The sequence below is a fragment of the Pleurodeles waltl genome, chromosome 9 (genome assembly GCF_031143425.1).
Source record: "Pleurodeles waltl isolate 20211129_DDA chromosome 9, aPleWal1.hap1.20221129, whole genome shotgun sequence".
Classification (NCBI taxonomy): domain Eukaryota; kingdom Metazoa; phylum Chordata; class Amphibia; order Caudata; family Salamandridae; genus Pleurodeles; species Pleurodeles waltl.
Genome location: NC_090448.1, coordinates 1,078,156,832 through 1,078,173,618, shown reverse-complemented (window position 1 = coordinate 1,078,173,618; position 16,787 = coordinate 1,078,156,832).

Here is a 16,787-nt window from a genome sequence, read left to right as displayed (position 1 = left end):
CGTGGCCGACAGCAAATAAAGACAACTCTCTTCCTAAACGACACAGCACATGCCATTCCAGTCACATGCCTAGCTGATCCCTTTGTACATAAATGACACAATGGCAACGCTCTCTGATGAAGACACAACATGTGGTAGTCCCATACAGTGGCCATCACAATTTTAAATTCCATGTCTGGAGAACAGCTATGTCAATACATGTATCAAATCTCAGAGGATTAGCAGCAGTCACTATTCACAGACATTCCCTGTTAGACCATAAATGCATGTTCTGCTACTGTGGCCTACCTAGCACGCAATACATCCACTGACAATCACAGAGAGCATAGTTACAACTACTAAACAATGGACAGCCTACTAATTCCTAGAAGGGCATATTACATTCCACCTGACATGCATATTCAGAGCCACAGCATGATAAACATGAGTACACCTACATCACTCACAGCATTCCTGACATGTGATTTCCACTGGCTAGGTCCAGACAGCACACATATCCCACTGACCATACACATGCACCTACACAACTGCCATTGCACTGACAACATATCCCACAACAATAACACCTGTATGATAAATAGTAGTACAGCTAAACCATCAAATCGTGAACTATGAGGTGAACCAATACCAATTCCTGTCCAAACTGCCCACATCAGCTAGGCTAAGGGTAGCAATGATTGTCCCAGTATACAAGATCTGCCCCCAAGTAACCACTGAGTCATGATGTAGGCAGCTAATACCGTATGTTGCACTCTTACTGGTAGGGCATTGGCACATCTATCATGGACATTGCACATTGTCAAAGGGTAGGACAGCCTAGCCACTTACCTCCTCTACAACAAAGGCATTGGGATACAAGTAATTTGTCCACATGTCAATGGCATGGAAAAGCATGGTAAGGGCAAATAGAGAAAGTCAGCCCCCCAAAGTTGGATGTCCTTATGTTAAACCTTCACATACCCCATAGTATGAATATGAAGGGACAATGGGCACACATCCACACATTTGGACAGCCCAATACTGGCCATACCTATTGACTAAATGAGATGCCAGCCTCACATGGTCAATACCTGTACCAGGACACAGGGTAACTAGGCCCTGTACCTAATATGTCAGGCCCTATGTAGCACATAGAGCTGATATTTACAAATGGGAGTGGCCTGGCACCTTACAGCTACATTACTATATAACCTGATTAATGGACCTGGAAATACTAGATGGGTAGGATGATACAGCAGCTTACAGACAGATATGTGGCTGTGTAGAGTCACACATGTAGCACTGTCAAATGTGTATCTCCACATGCAGTCATAGATATTCCTTGACACAGGTGATCTAAACGTCCTCATGCACAACCCTAACGCCAGATCTCCATCTTTTATACAGGCAACATGAGTACTATGTATTCCCAGTAGTCAACATACCTGTAGCACCTACTACAGTGTCACAGCTGCTAAAGTGTGACAGCAAATACCAAACTACCAGAGGAAATTACGTGGAGTCAGTCAGTACCTACCCCCTTGTGGCTTCTGTGCTGCCCTAAAACGCCTACCCACCTCAGGGTAGTCCACCGCCAAAATGCGGGCCATTAGGGGTGTCACGGTCCGACAGACTGCCCTCCCTCATTGGGAGGACATCCCCAGCTGGGCCTCAGCAGTCTTCTGGGCCCAGCATCTCAGGTCCTCCCATCACTTTCTGCAATGGGTGATCCGCTGGCTGTGGACCCCCAGGGTCTGCACTTGCTTGGCGATGGTATGCCAAATCTACTTCTTTTGATGGGCATTGACCTGCATGGATGAAACAGACAGAAGGAGAAAGCCATGTACACATGCACCATACCAATAGGAGTGGTGGTGTTCCCTCTGCAGCCTTTGATTTCCCCCCAGCATGGTGATGATTTGGCCCATCCTGTCTTGGCAACGATGGTAAGCTTCCAAGACTTGGGGGATGGTTTCCTGGTCAGTGTTTCCCCTTAAGACCCCCATCTTCGGACCCACAGCTTCCCTCACACGCACCCTAGCCCCACATGCCTGTGTCCCTGGCACTGTGTGCCCACTCCCAGTGGTGGCAGGTCCATCATTGTCAGGAGTGGCAAGGTTAGAGTCAGGTAACTATACTGTAGGGCACTCAATAGATTGAATAGTCCTTGGGACACAGGTTTGGGGACAAATGGTTTCCTGTGAAGTTGATGCAATAGTGTTGGGAGGTGATGATGTGGGCAGGGTGAGGCTGAGAGTCGTTGACTGACCAGGTACCCCAGATGGGCCAGGTTGTTCTTCAGTGTCCAGACATCCAAAAGTGTTGTCCTCACTGGGGCCTTCATCCTGAGGGGGACTAAGAGTCTCAGGTATCATCTCCATGGTGGCAATGGCAAGGTTACCTGTGGAGAGAGTGAGGCAGTGTTCAGGATAGAATATGTGCTTGGTTGCTTTTGTGTGAGATATAGACAGTGGTTTAACCTGATTCCCTGCAATGACATTGAGAGCTGCTGCACAGCATACCTTAGTTGTACATACAAGTCTGTGACTTGTATCCCTTACTCCATTTTGGGAGCGGTCATACTAATTGGGTACCGATGTTAGTGCAGATGCAATATGATAATGTCTGATATGTCTGTTGTACTATGTTACCTAGTGTATAGACAGGCTCGCCAGATGTCACACATGAAAGCTGCACAATGTACAATGATTTCCTAGTGGGAACACAGTATGTGAGTATGCAGGGGTAATTGTCCTATAAGTATGTGTTGTGCATGTGCACCGACTCAGCCATCTTCCTTTCCAACCCAGTTCTGTCAATTTCTGGATTGGTATCTGTGGCCATTGGGAATGGTCAGTGAGCTGTAGCTGTGTTTTGCTTAGGTTGCTGTTGTGAGTGTACCCTTGCATTGCTGTCATTGCCATGTGCTGGTCCTCACTAGAACACTACTTTGGTTATACATGCATAACATGTGATCATGCGCACACTTCAGGTTTTCACAAGGATGGGTAGTGCATTCTGGGAGTCATAGTGATCTGATCAGCCTGTAGTTAGGCTGTGAGGGCAGTTGGGCTGAGTGGAGAAGTGGCATTTAAGAGAGGGGCATTAGGTGATTAGTTTAGAGGTGCAGTGGCAAACCTTTGTTAATTAGGGAGGATTTGAGTGGTGAGGAAGCATGCAGGACTAGTGAATTGTGTGACATGAACATTGTGGGTACTTACCAGACTCCAGTCCCCCAGGTATTCTAGTCAGGCCCTCAGGATGCAGTATGTGCATGACCTTCTCCTCCCAAGATGTGGACTGTGGGGGAGGAGGTGAGGGCCCACCGTCAATCTTCTGCATGGCTATCTGGTGCCTGGATGCATGGAACGCACCTTCCCCCATACATCATTACACCTCTTGCTGATGTCCTCCTCTGTGCGAAAATGACTGCCTACAGAATTGACCCTGTTGACAATCCTTTGCCACAACTCCATTTTCCTGACAAAAGATGTTTGTTGGACCTGTGCTCCAAACAGGTGTGGCTCTACCCTGACAATTTCATCCATCATGACCCTCAACCCATCATCAGTGAAACGTGGGTGTTTTTGTGGGGACATGGTAGTGGTTGTGTAGGCGGTGTGTTGGGGTGCTGTGAGTGTAAAGTTGAAATGTTGGGTAATTGGGGAGGTGTGGGTGCTACGTTGTGAGTTGGAGACGGTAGTTGCGGATTGTGTGTGCTAGTGATGTGTGTATTTTGATAGTTGTGCTGATGTGGGGTGAATACTGAGTGGGATGTGTTTGTGTGCCTATTGTGTCCAAGTAGAATTTGTTTCAGATTTGGCTTCTCAGTGGATGTGAATGGCGTTCTGTTTGCAAAGGATTGTGGGTTGTGTAGGGGTGTGTTATATAGTGCAGTGAATAGGTCTGTAGGGTGTATGGATGTGTGTCAGGTGTGGGGTATTCAAACTATCCAATGTGGCATGGAGTTCTGACAGAAATGAGTTCGGACCAATGTTCACACAGCCAATGGTTTTCTGTCATGGAAGAACCGCTGTGATGATTTGTGGCTCGTAATCTGATGGGTGGATTTTTAAAGGACTGGCAGTGCTGGTAGTGGAACCGCCTCTTTTTCATCCTCCAGTGTCCTGGTGGTTTTTGAAAATGTGGCTGTTTTTTGCGGTCTTCAACATGGTGGTCTTTTGCCAGCCTCCACTGCGGCAGTCTTGTCGAAAGACCACCAAACTCGTAATGAGGCCCTTAGTGTCTAATACTAATCTATAATAATAAGGGAGTCATTTAAACATGTTTATTATATTTATTTATTTATTGTTAGAAATTAATCACTCACAAGAGTCAAATACACTATCCTCTGGAGGAGTCTTATGGGGCTGTACTTCCTTTTGGGCTCTTGTCAACCAGACGTAAGATTGTATATTTGGAATTAAGAAAACAAGAGTATTGCCATGTAATTCTGAACAAACAAAGACACTAGAGATGTTGATTAACTTCAAAAATTGATTACTTATTGTTCCATTTAACATATAAAGCAAATATGTTTTGCGATCCTGTGAGACACTTGAAAGACGCTTGCGAGAGGTCCAGAAGAGAAAACACACCCCAAAGAAGGCATTCTGATTGGTTGACATGAATGTCATTATTTGCAGAAGGAAGACTTCATCCTTATGTATTGGAGTTTGGTGTGGGCAGACCTTGTTCACTTGTTGTGTTTCCTTAAAGGAAATCTTTTTTTTTGTAAAGGGAAAATATCTTCATCTGATTCTGATGAGCAGACAGGAGGAGTTCTTGAACCTCAACCTCCTCAACCTGCCAACGAATCTCGGGTTCGGCAGTTCTTTTGAAATAAGAACAGGAGGCAAAAAACTATCTGCTAAGTTTGTAACATGCACACCTTGTAAAAAGAAGCTTAGCCGGGGGGCCTAAAAAGCAGTATAGCATGAGCATTACTGGAATGTGGCAGCACTTACGATCCATGCATCCACAAAGGCTGACTGATGCAGAGCTGGCTTGTGCTGCAGAAATGGACAGGGCCTCAAGTGCTTTAACATCTTTTCAACCTGGGGACACTGTGCCTGCTCAGGTACTTTCTTCTGAAGCAGACAATAATCATGCTTCTTGTGTATGCAGATTATTTTTTCGTATGAGACAAGTAGAACTCCGCAGGATAACCTTGTGCAAGAGTATAAATGTCCTCCTAGGCTGTAGTTTTTTTTAAAAGAATTATTTTACTTTTTTCTTCTGTTTGGTTTGAAGGAGATACTGTTAAATTGTTAAAAAAAAAATTAAATGCTAAAAAAGTTAAAAATACAAAAAAGTTTAACATTGATTTAAAAAAGTCAAAAAGCTCTTTTCAGAGTTACCCTATAACTTCATTATCTACCCTTTTTAAACAGTGTTTCCCTTTTTAAAAATAAAACCTGCAAGAGTCTTCTGAGGGTCGGAGATGACAATGAACCTTACATAGGTATTATGGCCCTCATTATGGCATTGGTAGTAAATGCCGCTTACCACCGCGGTGACGGCTGCCAACATACCGCTGCAGTGGCGAATATCCATTCGCCATCTAATGACACTGTAGGAAAGTACCATTTTGCCTGTCATGTTAACCCCATTTTTACTTGTGTGTCAGTTTGTTTTTGCCTGTCTCACTGGGATCCTGCTAGCCAGGACCCCAGTGCTCATAGTTGTGGCCTGAATGTGTGTTCCCTTTGTGATGCCTAACTGTGTCACTGAGGCTCTGCTAATCAGAACCTCAGTGCTTATGCTCTCTCTGCCTTTAAAATTGTCACTGCAGGCTAGTGGCCATTTTTACCAATTCTCATTGGCACACTGGAACACCCTTATAATTCCCTAGTATATGGTACCTAGGTACCCATGGTATTGGGGTTCCAGGAGATCCCTATGGGCTGCAGCATTTCTTTTGCCACCCATAGGGAGCTCAGACAATTCTTACACAGGACCGCCACTGCAGCCTGAGTGAAATAACATCCACAGTATTTCACAGCCATTTTACACTGCACTTAAGTAACTTATAAGTCACCTATATGTCTAACCCTCACTTGGTGGAGGGTAAGTGCAAAGTTACTAAGTGTGAGGGCACTCTGGCACTAGCCAAGGTGTCCCCACATAGTTCAGGGCAATTTCCCTCGACTTTGTGAGTGTGGTGACACTATTACACGCGTGCACTACATATAGGTCAATATCTATATGAAGCTTCACAATGGTAACTCTGAATATGGCCATGTAACATGTCTAAGATCATGGAATTGTCACCCCATGCCAAATGTGGTACTGGGGTGCCAATCCCATGCATCCCCGGGGCTCCAGTATGGACCCCGGGTACTGCCAAACTAGCTCTCTGGGTTTTTCACTGCAGCTACCGCTGCTGGCAACCCACAGACAGGCTTCTGCCCTCCTAGGGTCTGGGAAGCCCACTCCCAGGAAGGCAGAACAAAGAAATTCCTCTGAGAGAGGGTGTTACACCCTCTCCCTTTGGAAATAGGTGTTAAGGACTGGGGAGGAGTAGCCTCCCCCAGCTTCTGGAAATGCTTTGAAGGGCACAGATGGTGCCGTCCTTGCATAAGCCAGTCCACACCAGTTCAGGGATCCTCCAGCCCCTGCTCTGGTGCGAAACTGGATGAAGGAAAGGGGAGTGACAACTCCCCTGTCCATCACCTCCCCAGAGGTGGTGCCCAGAGCTCCTCCAGTGTGCCCCAGACCTCTGCCATCTTGAATCCAGAGGTCTCTGAGAGGTCAGTGCCAGCAGGTGACGTCAGAGACCCCTCCTGATAGGTGCTTACCTGACTACGTGGCCAATCCTCCTCTGAGGGCTATTTAGGTTCTCTCCTGTAGGCTTCTCTTCAGATAACGAATGCAAGAGCTCACCAGAATTCCTCTGCATCTCCCTCTTTGACTTCTGCCAAGGATCGACCGCTGACAGCTCCAGGACGTCTGCAAAACTGCAACAAAGTAGCAAGAAGACTACCAGCGACATTGTAGCGCCTAAACCTGACAGCTTTCTCAACTGTTTCCTGGTGGTGCATTCTCTGGGGGCTGTCTGCCTTCACCCTGCTCTGGAAGCCAAGACAAAATCTCCTGTGGGTCGACGGAATCTTACCCCTGCTAATGCAGACACCAAACTTCTGCTTCACCAGTCCTCTGGGTCCCCTCTCATTGTGACGAGCGTAGTCCCTGGAACACAGGAGCTAGATCCACTGGACCCCAACAGGCTAGTGGTCCATCTGTCCAAATTTGTTGGAGGTAAGGCCTTGCCTCCCCACGCCAGACAGTAATCCTGTGTACTGCATGAACTGCAGCTGCTATGGCTTCTGTGCACTTTTGCAAGGAATCCTTCATGCACAGCACAGCCCAGGTCCCCAACACTCCGTCCTGCATTGCTCAACTCGCTGAGTTGACCACCAGCTTTGTGGGACCCTCTTTTGCAGTGTTTGGATGACTACTGTGCTCAGTTTTCTTGAACCCACGTTCAAGTACTTCTGCGGGTGCTGCCTGCTTCTGCATGGGCTCTCTGTATTGCTGAGCACCCCCCTCTGTCTCCTTGTCCAAGTGGCGACCTCCTGGTCCTTCCTGGGCCCGGGCAGCACCCTTTTTCTTTACCGTGACCTTTGCAGCTACCAAGGCTTGTTTGTAGTCTTTCTGCAGAGAAACAACTCTACATCTTCCAGCACGCTGTGGGACATCTTCTGTGCAAAGGAGAAGTTCCTGGCATCTTCCGTTGTTGCAGAATCTTCAGCTTCTTCCACCCAGAGGCAGCCATTTTGCACCTTCATCCGGGGTTTAGTGGGCTCCTGCCCCCAGCACACTTTCATGACTCTTGGACTTAGTCCCCTTCCTTTACAGTTCCTCAGGTCCAGGAATCTGTCTTCAGTGCTTTGCAGTCAGTTGTAGTCTTTGCAGAATGTCCTACCACAACTTTAGTGTGTTTCTGGGGAAGTAGGGTAACTTTACTCCTACTTTTCAGGGTCTTGGGGTGGGGTATCTTGGACACCCTTAGTGTTTTCTTACACTCCCAGCGACCCTCTACAAACTACACTAGGCCTGGGGTCCCTTAATTGGTTCGCATTCCACTTTCTTAGTATATGGTTTGTGTTGCCCCTAGGCCTATTGCATCCTATTGTATTCTACAGTGTTTGCTCTACTTTTCTAACTGTTAACTTACCTGATTTTGGGTTGTGTGTATATTTTGTGTATTTTACTTACCTCCTAAGGGAGTATGTCCTCTGAGATATTTGTGGCACATTGTCACTAAAATAAAGTACCTTCATTTTTAGTAACTCTGAGTATTGTGATTCTTTTGATATAGTGCTTTATGATATAAGTGGTATGGTAGGAGCTTTGCATGTCTCCTAGTTCAGCCTAAGCTGCTCTGCAATAGCTATGTCTATCAGCCTAAGCTGCTAGAACACTACTAATCTACTAGTAAGGGATAACTGGACCTGCCACAAGGTGTAATTACTACAGACACACACACACACCAATCGAACAGAATACAGCCACATACACAAATCCGCCAGCCCAAAGGTCAGTGATAAAGTGGCAGTCTCAACACCCATACCGTTATGCCAACAAAACAACGCCCACCGCAATATGACCCACGAATCTCCATGGTGGACATTCAATGGTGGTAAACCATTGGCAGTACATATAGCCGCGCTCAGAATGGACACTCACATACAAAACAACACCACATTGGCCAATACCAAAAACACACACCTGACACTCATACACACACCACACCCACACACCCACAGCACTATAAAACACACACCCACGTTACCCACATCCCTTTACAAACAACAATTACTGCCAGGAGATTGACAAGAACAGCACAGAGACAACTAGACACACACACCACATACACCCATACATCCCTCACACACCCCACACACACCTCACCACATTACTCAACACACTCACACCAACACATACCACACAACACCCATGTCCCCACAAAGGCACCCCGTTTCACTGATTAGGAGTTAAGGGTCATGGTGGAGGAAATAGTCAGGTTAAAGCCACAGCTGTTTGGAGCACAGGTACAGCAAATATCTATTGCAAGGAAGATGGAGCTATGGTAGAGAATCGTGGACAGGGTGAAAGCCGTGGGACAGCACCCAAGAACAAGGGACGACATCACGAAGAGGTTGAACGACCTACTGGGGAAGGTACATTCCATAGCTGCACAAGCTCACCATACAGAGGACTGGTGGTGGACCCCTACCTCCTCCCCCACAGCTCACAGCATGGGAGGAGCGAGTCTTGGCATTACTGCATCCTAGGGGACTCCCTAGAGTAGCAGGGGACTGGACACTGGTAAGTCAACATTTACTACTTATCCCCCTCCATATCTGCATGCCATCACACCCCCTAACCCTCACTTCCATCACTCCACTACATCCCACATACTGTACCTACACATATGACTAACCCCAATGCCAAATCCTGCATGCCATACCAATGCATGGACAGCCGTCCCAGCCCTGCATGGACATCCATCACCAAAGCACACACAGCATAGGGAAACTAACAATCCCACAATACATCACCATACACAAGAAAAAAGGTGGAAGGGCAACACCAACGATAGAGGTGAAGATAGGGATGTACAATATGTCACAGACATGAAGCATAATACATCACTTACATCCCCACAGGTGCCCCAGCCAATCTCAGCGGAGAGGAGGTGCCACGACTATCCATGCCCCCAACAGAAGATGCCCCCAATGATAACAGTAACTCTGGACTTCAGGAATTCAGGACCAACAACCTGGCCCATCAGGGACCACTGGACTGTGGTCACCCAGGCCCACTCAGAGTCCACCACAGAGCCTCCCCCCTCAGTATCCAACACCACAGCACCCACCCAGCATACCCACACTTCTGCCCCCAGGACACGTCAATCAGCAGTGTGCCTACCTGTACAGGGACCCCAGGCCACACCTCATACCCAAGACAATCAGGGACCTGGGGTCAGTGGCAGTGGGAACACCATCCAAGGGACAGAGACACAGGCCAACAGGGACACTGGGAGGACTGCTGTGCACCAGGGGGAGGACAGGACCAGGGAACAGACTCTCCAGGGGCACTCTCTGAGATCCTGGGAACCTACCGACATTCCCAGGACACAATGGGCCAGATCCTTGACAACGTGCAGGAGAACAGGCGGCTGCAGGAGGGACAGTATCAGGGGATCAGGGCGGACTTGCAGGCCATCAACACCACCCTGATCTCCATAGCAGGGGTGCTGGCAGACATGGCCAACATCATGAGGGAGGCAACAGCACAGCAGCGGGCCCCTACCACTAGCCAGTCCATTGACCCCTGCTGCAGCTAGTGGGCAGGAGGCCCCGTCACAGGACCCACAGGCCACCAGCACCCCTGCCCCTGCAGAAGGTGAACCACCCCGCAAACGTTCCCGGTAAACCAGAGAGAAGCCAGAGCCACTTGCCAAGAACATTGCCAGGAAATGAGACTCTCCTGACTGTCCCCCTTGTGTCCCACCCTGTCACCTTGTTCACTCTGAACTGCCTTTGCTTTCCTTCCTATGGCCACGTGGACACTGGACCTGTGCTACAAACAGACTGGAACAATACCCTGGACTTTCCTCCATCATCCCCTTATTCCATTGCACTTTCACCTCAATTTCTTATCACTACAATAAACACCCTTGAACACAACTTGACTACTAATGTTTTATGTTTTAAAAATGTGCATTTATGGAAACAGTCACATCTAGTGCAAATGATCTGAACACAGCTCATAGAAATAAGGACCTATAGCTGTCTGTAGTAGGCACATCAGTACACAGTTGTTATATCACCAACATCTGGAAAATGACAAGCCATAAGTGACAGTAAGTTGAGATGCAAAGGAAGTTAATGCCATCATGCTACAGCCACACAGAATAAACCAATAGTCATAGGAATGGTCAGTTGCTCTGTCCATTGAAAGTATGTGTCATTGAAAGTATTGACGGATAACTGATGTTCTGTTGTCCTCATCCTCAGCCTCTTCATCCTCACTGTCCTCAGGGTCTACTGCTGCCACAGGGGCATCTCCAGTCTCCTCCTTCTGCAGAAAGGGTACATACTGCCTGAGGGCCGGGTTGTGGAACACGCAGCATTTCACTACTATCTGGCAGACCTTCTCGGGTGAGTAGCACAGGGATTCACCTGTCAGATGGAGGCACCTGAACCTGGCATTCAGGAGCCCAAAGGTCCTCTCAATGATCCGTCTGGTTCGCCCATGTGCCTCATTATAACGTTCCTCTGCCCCTGTCCTGGCATTCCTCACAGGGGTCAGCAGCCACGATAGGTGTGGTTAGCCAGAGTCACCTGCAAGTATAAAGGGACATCATTTAGCCTCATACAATGATTTTGGGATGACACCTGAAGGCATACACTAACATACAGTGTGTGGGGACCACGGCTCACCTATTAGCCACACACTGTGCCTCTGTAGTTGGGCCATTACATTTGGGATGCTGCTATTCTTCAAATGAAAGGCATCATGCACTGACCCAGGATACTTAGCATTGACGTGGGAGATGTACTTGTCCATCAGGCACACCATTTGCACATTCAGTGAGTGGAAACTCTTACGATTCCTGAACACCTGTTCATTCTGGCGGTGGGGACTAAGGCAATATGTGTCCCATCAATCGCCCCAATAATATTGGGGATATGTCCCATTGCATAGAATCGAGCCTTGACAGTGGCTAAATCTTCCACCTGGGGGAAAGAAATGTAGCTGCACATGTGTTTTACTAGGGCAGACAAAACTCTTGCCAACACGATTGAGAACATTGGCTGTGACATTCCTGCTGCCAAGCCCACTGTCACTTGGAAAGAACCAGTTCCCAAGAAATGGAGCGCTGATAGCACTTGCACAAGAGGGGGGTTCCCAGTCGGATGACGGATAGCAGATATCAGGTCAGGCTCCAATTGGGCACAAAGCTCTGTGATTTTGGCCCTGTCCAGTCTATAGGTGAGGATAATGTGCCTGTCCTCCAGTGTAGCCAAGTCCACAAGGGGACTGTACACGGCGGTATGTCTGCACCTCCTTTTCATCCGTAGCGGTAGGTATCTAAGGGACACAAAAGTGAGTAGGCTGTCACAATTTGTACAAGGGAACCACAACTTCAGTGTACATGGTGCATTTATTTTATGGGACAGTGGGAATGGTGAGGTGTATGTTAATCTAGTCTGTGATGCAGTTAATGTTGATGTGACCGTTGCCCACCCCCTGAAATGGCGACCGCCTGTCCTGTATGTAGGGACAGGTGGAAATGAGGTAATTCATCCGACGTTGGGCGTCGTGGCGGAAGGCGGTCTTGCACAGCCGTGTAATTCCTCATTGGATAATATGGGGCTCTATGGAGTAGAGTGGCCAATGGGTATCTGTGCCGGTGGTGACGGTGAATATCGCAGCGGGCGTGACCGCCATTTTGTATCTGATTCCTCACTTGTTTCCTGACCTTCAACAGGAGAACACCTACACTACGTGTGCTGCTGTGACCTGTGTCTGGAACCCACCATGGCCTGTGTGACTGGGGAAAGGGCCCCTGCCTTCACTTCGGAGGAGTTGGAGCGACTGGTAGAAGGGGTCCTACCCCAGTATGGACTGCTGTATCGGCCTCCAGACCAACAGGTGAGTACACATTGGGCACAATGCATGTGGGAAGGATGCATGGAGATGTGTGTGCAAGCATTGTGTCATCGGGGGGCAGGGGGTATGTCTTGTAGTGGTGTTCATGGTGGGCTGCGGGTGATGTGTGTGCCAATGGTGATAGAAATGGGATTGGTGGGCCATATGTGTGACAGGCTGGACTGTTTGTTTAATGGTGTTCTCCTGTCTGTATTGCCTCTGCAGGTCAGCACCCGTCAAAAGAAGTGATTATGGCATGACATTGGCAAGGACGTGCAAACCCTGGGGTCTATGGCAGACAGAGCACCCACTATCAGAAACGGTGGGAAGACCTGAGACGCTGGGCACGGAAGACCGCAGAGGCCCAAATGGGGATGGCCTCTAAATGAGGAAGGGGTGCCCGTCGGAACCTGACCCCCCTGGTGGCCCACATACTGGCGGTGACCTACCCAGAGCTGAATGAGCGCTTGAGGGAATCACAGTAGCCACAAGGGGGTGAGTACAGTGGGTATTATTATAAAATTTGGCAGGTGGGGTGTGATCCAGGTGGTGGATGTCATTTAGTCGGTGCCCCTAAGGACAGGCAAGACATTGCAGCATGGGCCAACTCTAGGGTAATTGGTGTATGGCAAATGCAGGTAACCCAGTGTTTCCTTTTTCTCTCCCCCTCTTTTTTATGGGTGAGCACAAAGCGCTCCATCCCATTCTGTAATCTTTCTTTGGGCTTCCAACCACTCCCATGTCTCATCAGTCACTTACATTTGTCCGTGGGCTTGCCTTTTAAAATCCGCTTGTTTTCATTTGTGAAAGGCATACGTCATGCCTTTTCCAGTGTTTAGCCCACCTACACAGCACCGGTAAACTACAAAAATACGAGGCTCGATGTTTTCAGCATGGTGTCTGGACTACTTCACCTGTTTATTTTCCACGCAGTGTGCTTGCACTGCACTTTACAAAGTGCAATCGCACTGCGTTGTTTTTCTTTACAACACTAATAGCTCTTACTTGAGCAAATGCGAGACCCGTTGCATTGAAAATGCGTGTTCTTCTTTCATCCTGTCCATGTGTGCATTAGCATCATCTGGTGGCAGGGCAGAGGCACCGGGGACGGAGGGAGCTGCATCCCACACGACTCCGGAGGCAGAGTCCACCAACGCTGAGGGAACCAGTGGGACGGAGGGCGAGGGGAGCACCATGGAGGAGACAGGAGGTGAAAACACATACTCAGTTACCTCCTCTGATGGGAGCTCCCTGGTGGTGGTGGACACCTCAGGTACAGCCGCCACTATCCCCATACCAGCACTGCCCTCCCAGTAGCCCCTCAGCGAGTTGCCCGTGCCCATTCACCCAGGAGGGTGGGCATCTCCTTCGCCCCAGGCACCTCAGGCCCTGCCCCAGTTGGCCCTGCTGCCCTGAGTGAGGAGGCTATTGACCTCCTGAGATCGATCTCTTTAAGGCAATCAACCATCGTGAATGCCATCCAGGGGCTGGCATTCCAGATGCAGCAATGCAATGCATTCCTCAAGGGCCTCTATGGTGGATTGGCATCCCAATAGAGATCGATTCAGGCTCTGGCCTCTTCTCTGATGGCAGCCATTGTCCCTGTTTCTACCGTACTCCCTCCAACTACCACTTCCAAGTCTCCTCAACCCCAACCCATCCCATGCACACATGCAGATGAGCATGCACACAAGACAACACCCAAGATTTTGCACAGGCAAACACTTCATCCCACAAGCACTCGCGCAAACACCAGACAGTTGCAAACATAACCACATCCACTGCCTCCATTGTCTCCCCTTCCTCCTCCTCCTCCACCTCCCTCCCAGTCACGTCCACACTCACACCTGCATGCACTGCACCAACATCCACCACCAGCATCACCTCACCAAGCAGCACACACACCTGACTAGCAGACACCTCCACAGCATCCATGCACGCGTCCCGTGTGTCCTCTCCGACCATGTTTGTCCCCCTCCTAAAGGACACAAACACAAGCACTCACAGACCCAACAGCCATCCACCTCACATCAGCATGGTGCCCATGCACCTGCACCCAAATCGAGCAAACATACACCTCCTCCAACCACTCCCTCAACCTCCACTCCCATCCCTCCTGCCCCACCGTACCTAAGAAGCTTTTCCTTGCCCAACTTGACCTCTTCCCTCCCCCTGTCCTGCCTGTACGAGCAGGGACCCAATGACCCAGCCCAGCACCTCAGCCAAACAGTCCACGCAGACAGTGGTGGCACCACCTAGTCATGGTGGAAAGTCAGTGAAGGATCCCACTCCACCAGCCAAGAAGGGGAAGGATCCCACACCTCCAGCCAAGAAGGGAAATGATCCTACACCTACAGCCATAAAGGGGAAGCAACACCTCCTGCTTTGAAGGGGAAGAAGCCCTCAACTCCTGCCTGGAAGGCTAAGGAACACGTACAACCTGCCATGAAGGGGAAGAAACCATCAACCCCTGCCAGGAAGGGTAAGGATTCCACACCCCATGTCATGGAGAGGAAGAAGCCCTCTACTCCAGTGGAGGCTGTCAAGGTGACACCTCCACCACCACCAGTGGTCACGGGCCCCCACCGCCAGCTGAGAAAGTGCAGCCATCACCACCTGCAGAGGCTGCCCAGGAGGTAACTCCATCTGCCACCACAGTGCAGCCATCACCACCTTCAGAGGCTGCCCAGGAGGCATCGCCATCTGCCACCAATGTGCAGCCATCACCACCTGCAGAGGCTGCCCAGGAGGCAGCTCCATCTGCCACCACAATGCAGCCATCACCACCTCCATAGGCTGCCCTGGAGGCATCTCCATCTGCCACCAAACTGCAGCAATCACCACCTGCAGAGGCTGCCCGGGAGGCACCTCCATCTGCCACCAACGTGTAGCCATCGACATCAGTGGAAGCCATGTAGGCCACCCCCCAGGGGCTGTTGTACGACGGGCCCCCTCCATAACCAGTGGGCAAGTCACTCACCTGAGAGACTGTGGCCTTGCATTCCCCAAGACAGAGAAATGGGCATGGAGCCCCCTCCAGAACCAGTGGGAAAGTCACCCACCTGTGAGACTGTGGTCTTACACTCCCAGAGAAATGGGCATGAGTCCCCTCCAGAACCAGTGGGAAAGCCACCCACCTGAGAGACTGTGGCCTTGCATTCTCCAGGACAGAGAAATGGGCATAGAGCCCCCTCCAGAACCAGTGGGAAAGTCACCCCCCTGAGAGACTGTGGCCTTGCAGCCCCCAGGACAGAGAAATGGGCATGGAGCCCCCTCCAGAACTAGTGGGAAAGTCACCCACCTGCGACACTGTGGCCTTGCACTCCCCAGGACAGAGAAATGTGCATGGAGCTCCCTCCAGAACCAGTTGGCTTGTTCCCGACTTTGGCTGAGGTGCCCTCCACTCCCCACCCCCTTGAGGTGCCTGCTCACTTGCAAAGTGATGCCCCTGCAGAGTTCTATCCGGATGAAGTCAGGATTCGAGTTGGGCCTTGGACTGTGCCCTGTGGCCATGTGGGCCCTTTGAACATTGGACTGGGCAGTGTCCCTTTGTGTACATTTGTACATATCTGTTTCACTGACAATTCGATTATTTATTTGGTGCATTCCTGTTGTCCTTGCCTTGTTCTGCCGTGTATTGGGTGGAAATTGTTTTTCGTGTGTAGCTGGTTGTGTGTATGGTGTGTGTGTGTCGGGTGTCTGTTGTGTGTGTGTCACTCTCGTTTTCCTCCCTCCTTCCCTTGTGTGCTAGGCGGCTGTACTCTTCGTCGTCGTCTTCGTCAGCATTGGTGTTCCAGGTGGAGCGTAACGTAGAAGATCATCGGAAAAAATAGCAGTTCGGGTTCCATGGCGGCGTTGTTCTTGATGCATTTCCACCAGGCTTTTGATGGCGTTGGTACTGCCCCAGAAAACGTGGCAGATTGTGGTGTCTTAATATGGTGGGCGGTACTTTGTCTTCCGCCTAGCTGTTGATGGCTACCGCCGTGGTGAGTGTTGTTGCCGCCCTGACGATTGGTGTGGTACATTGGCTGTCCATGGGAGTTATCACCCCCATGGTCATAATTTGACGGTAGTTACTGCCAGCTTGTTGGCGGTATTACCGCCACTTTATCACTCACCGCCAGGTTCATAATGAGGGCCTG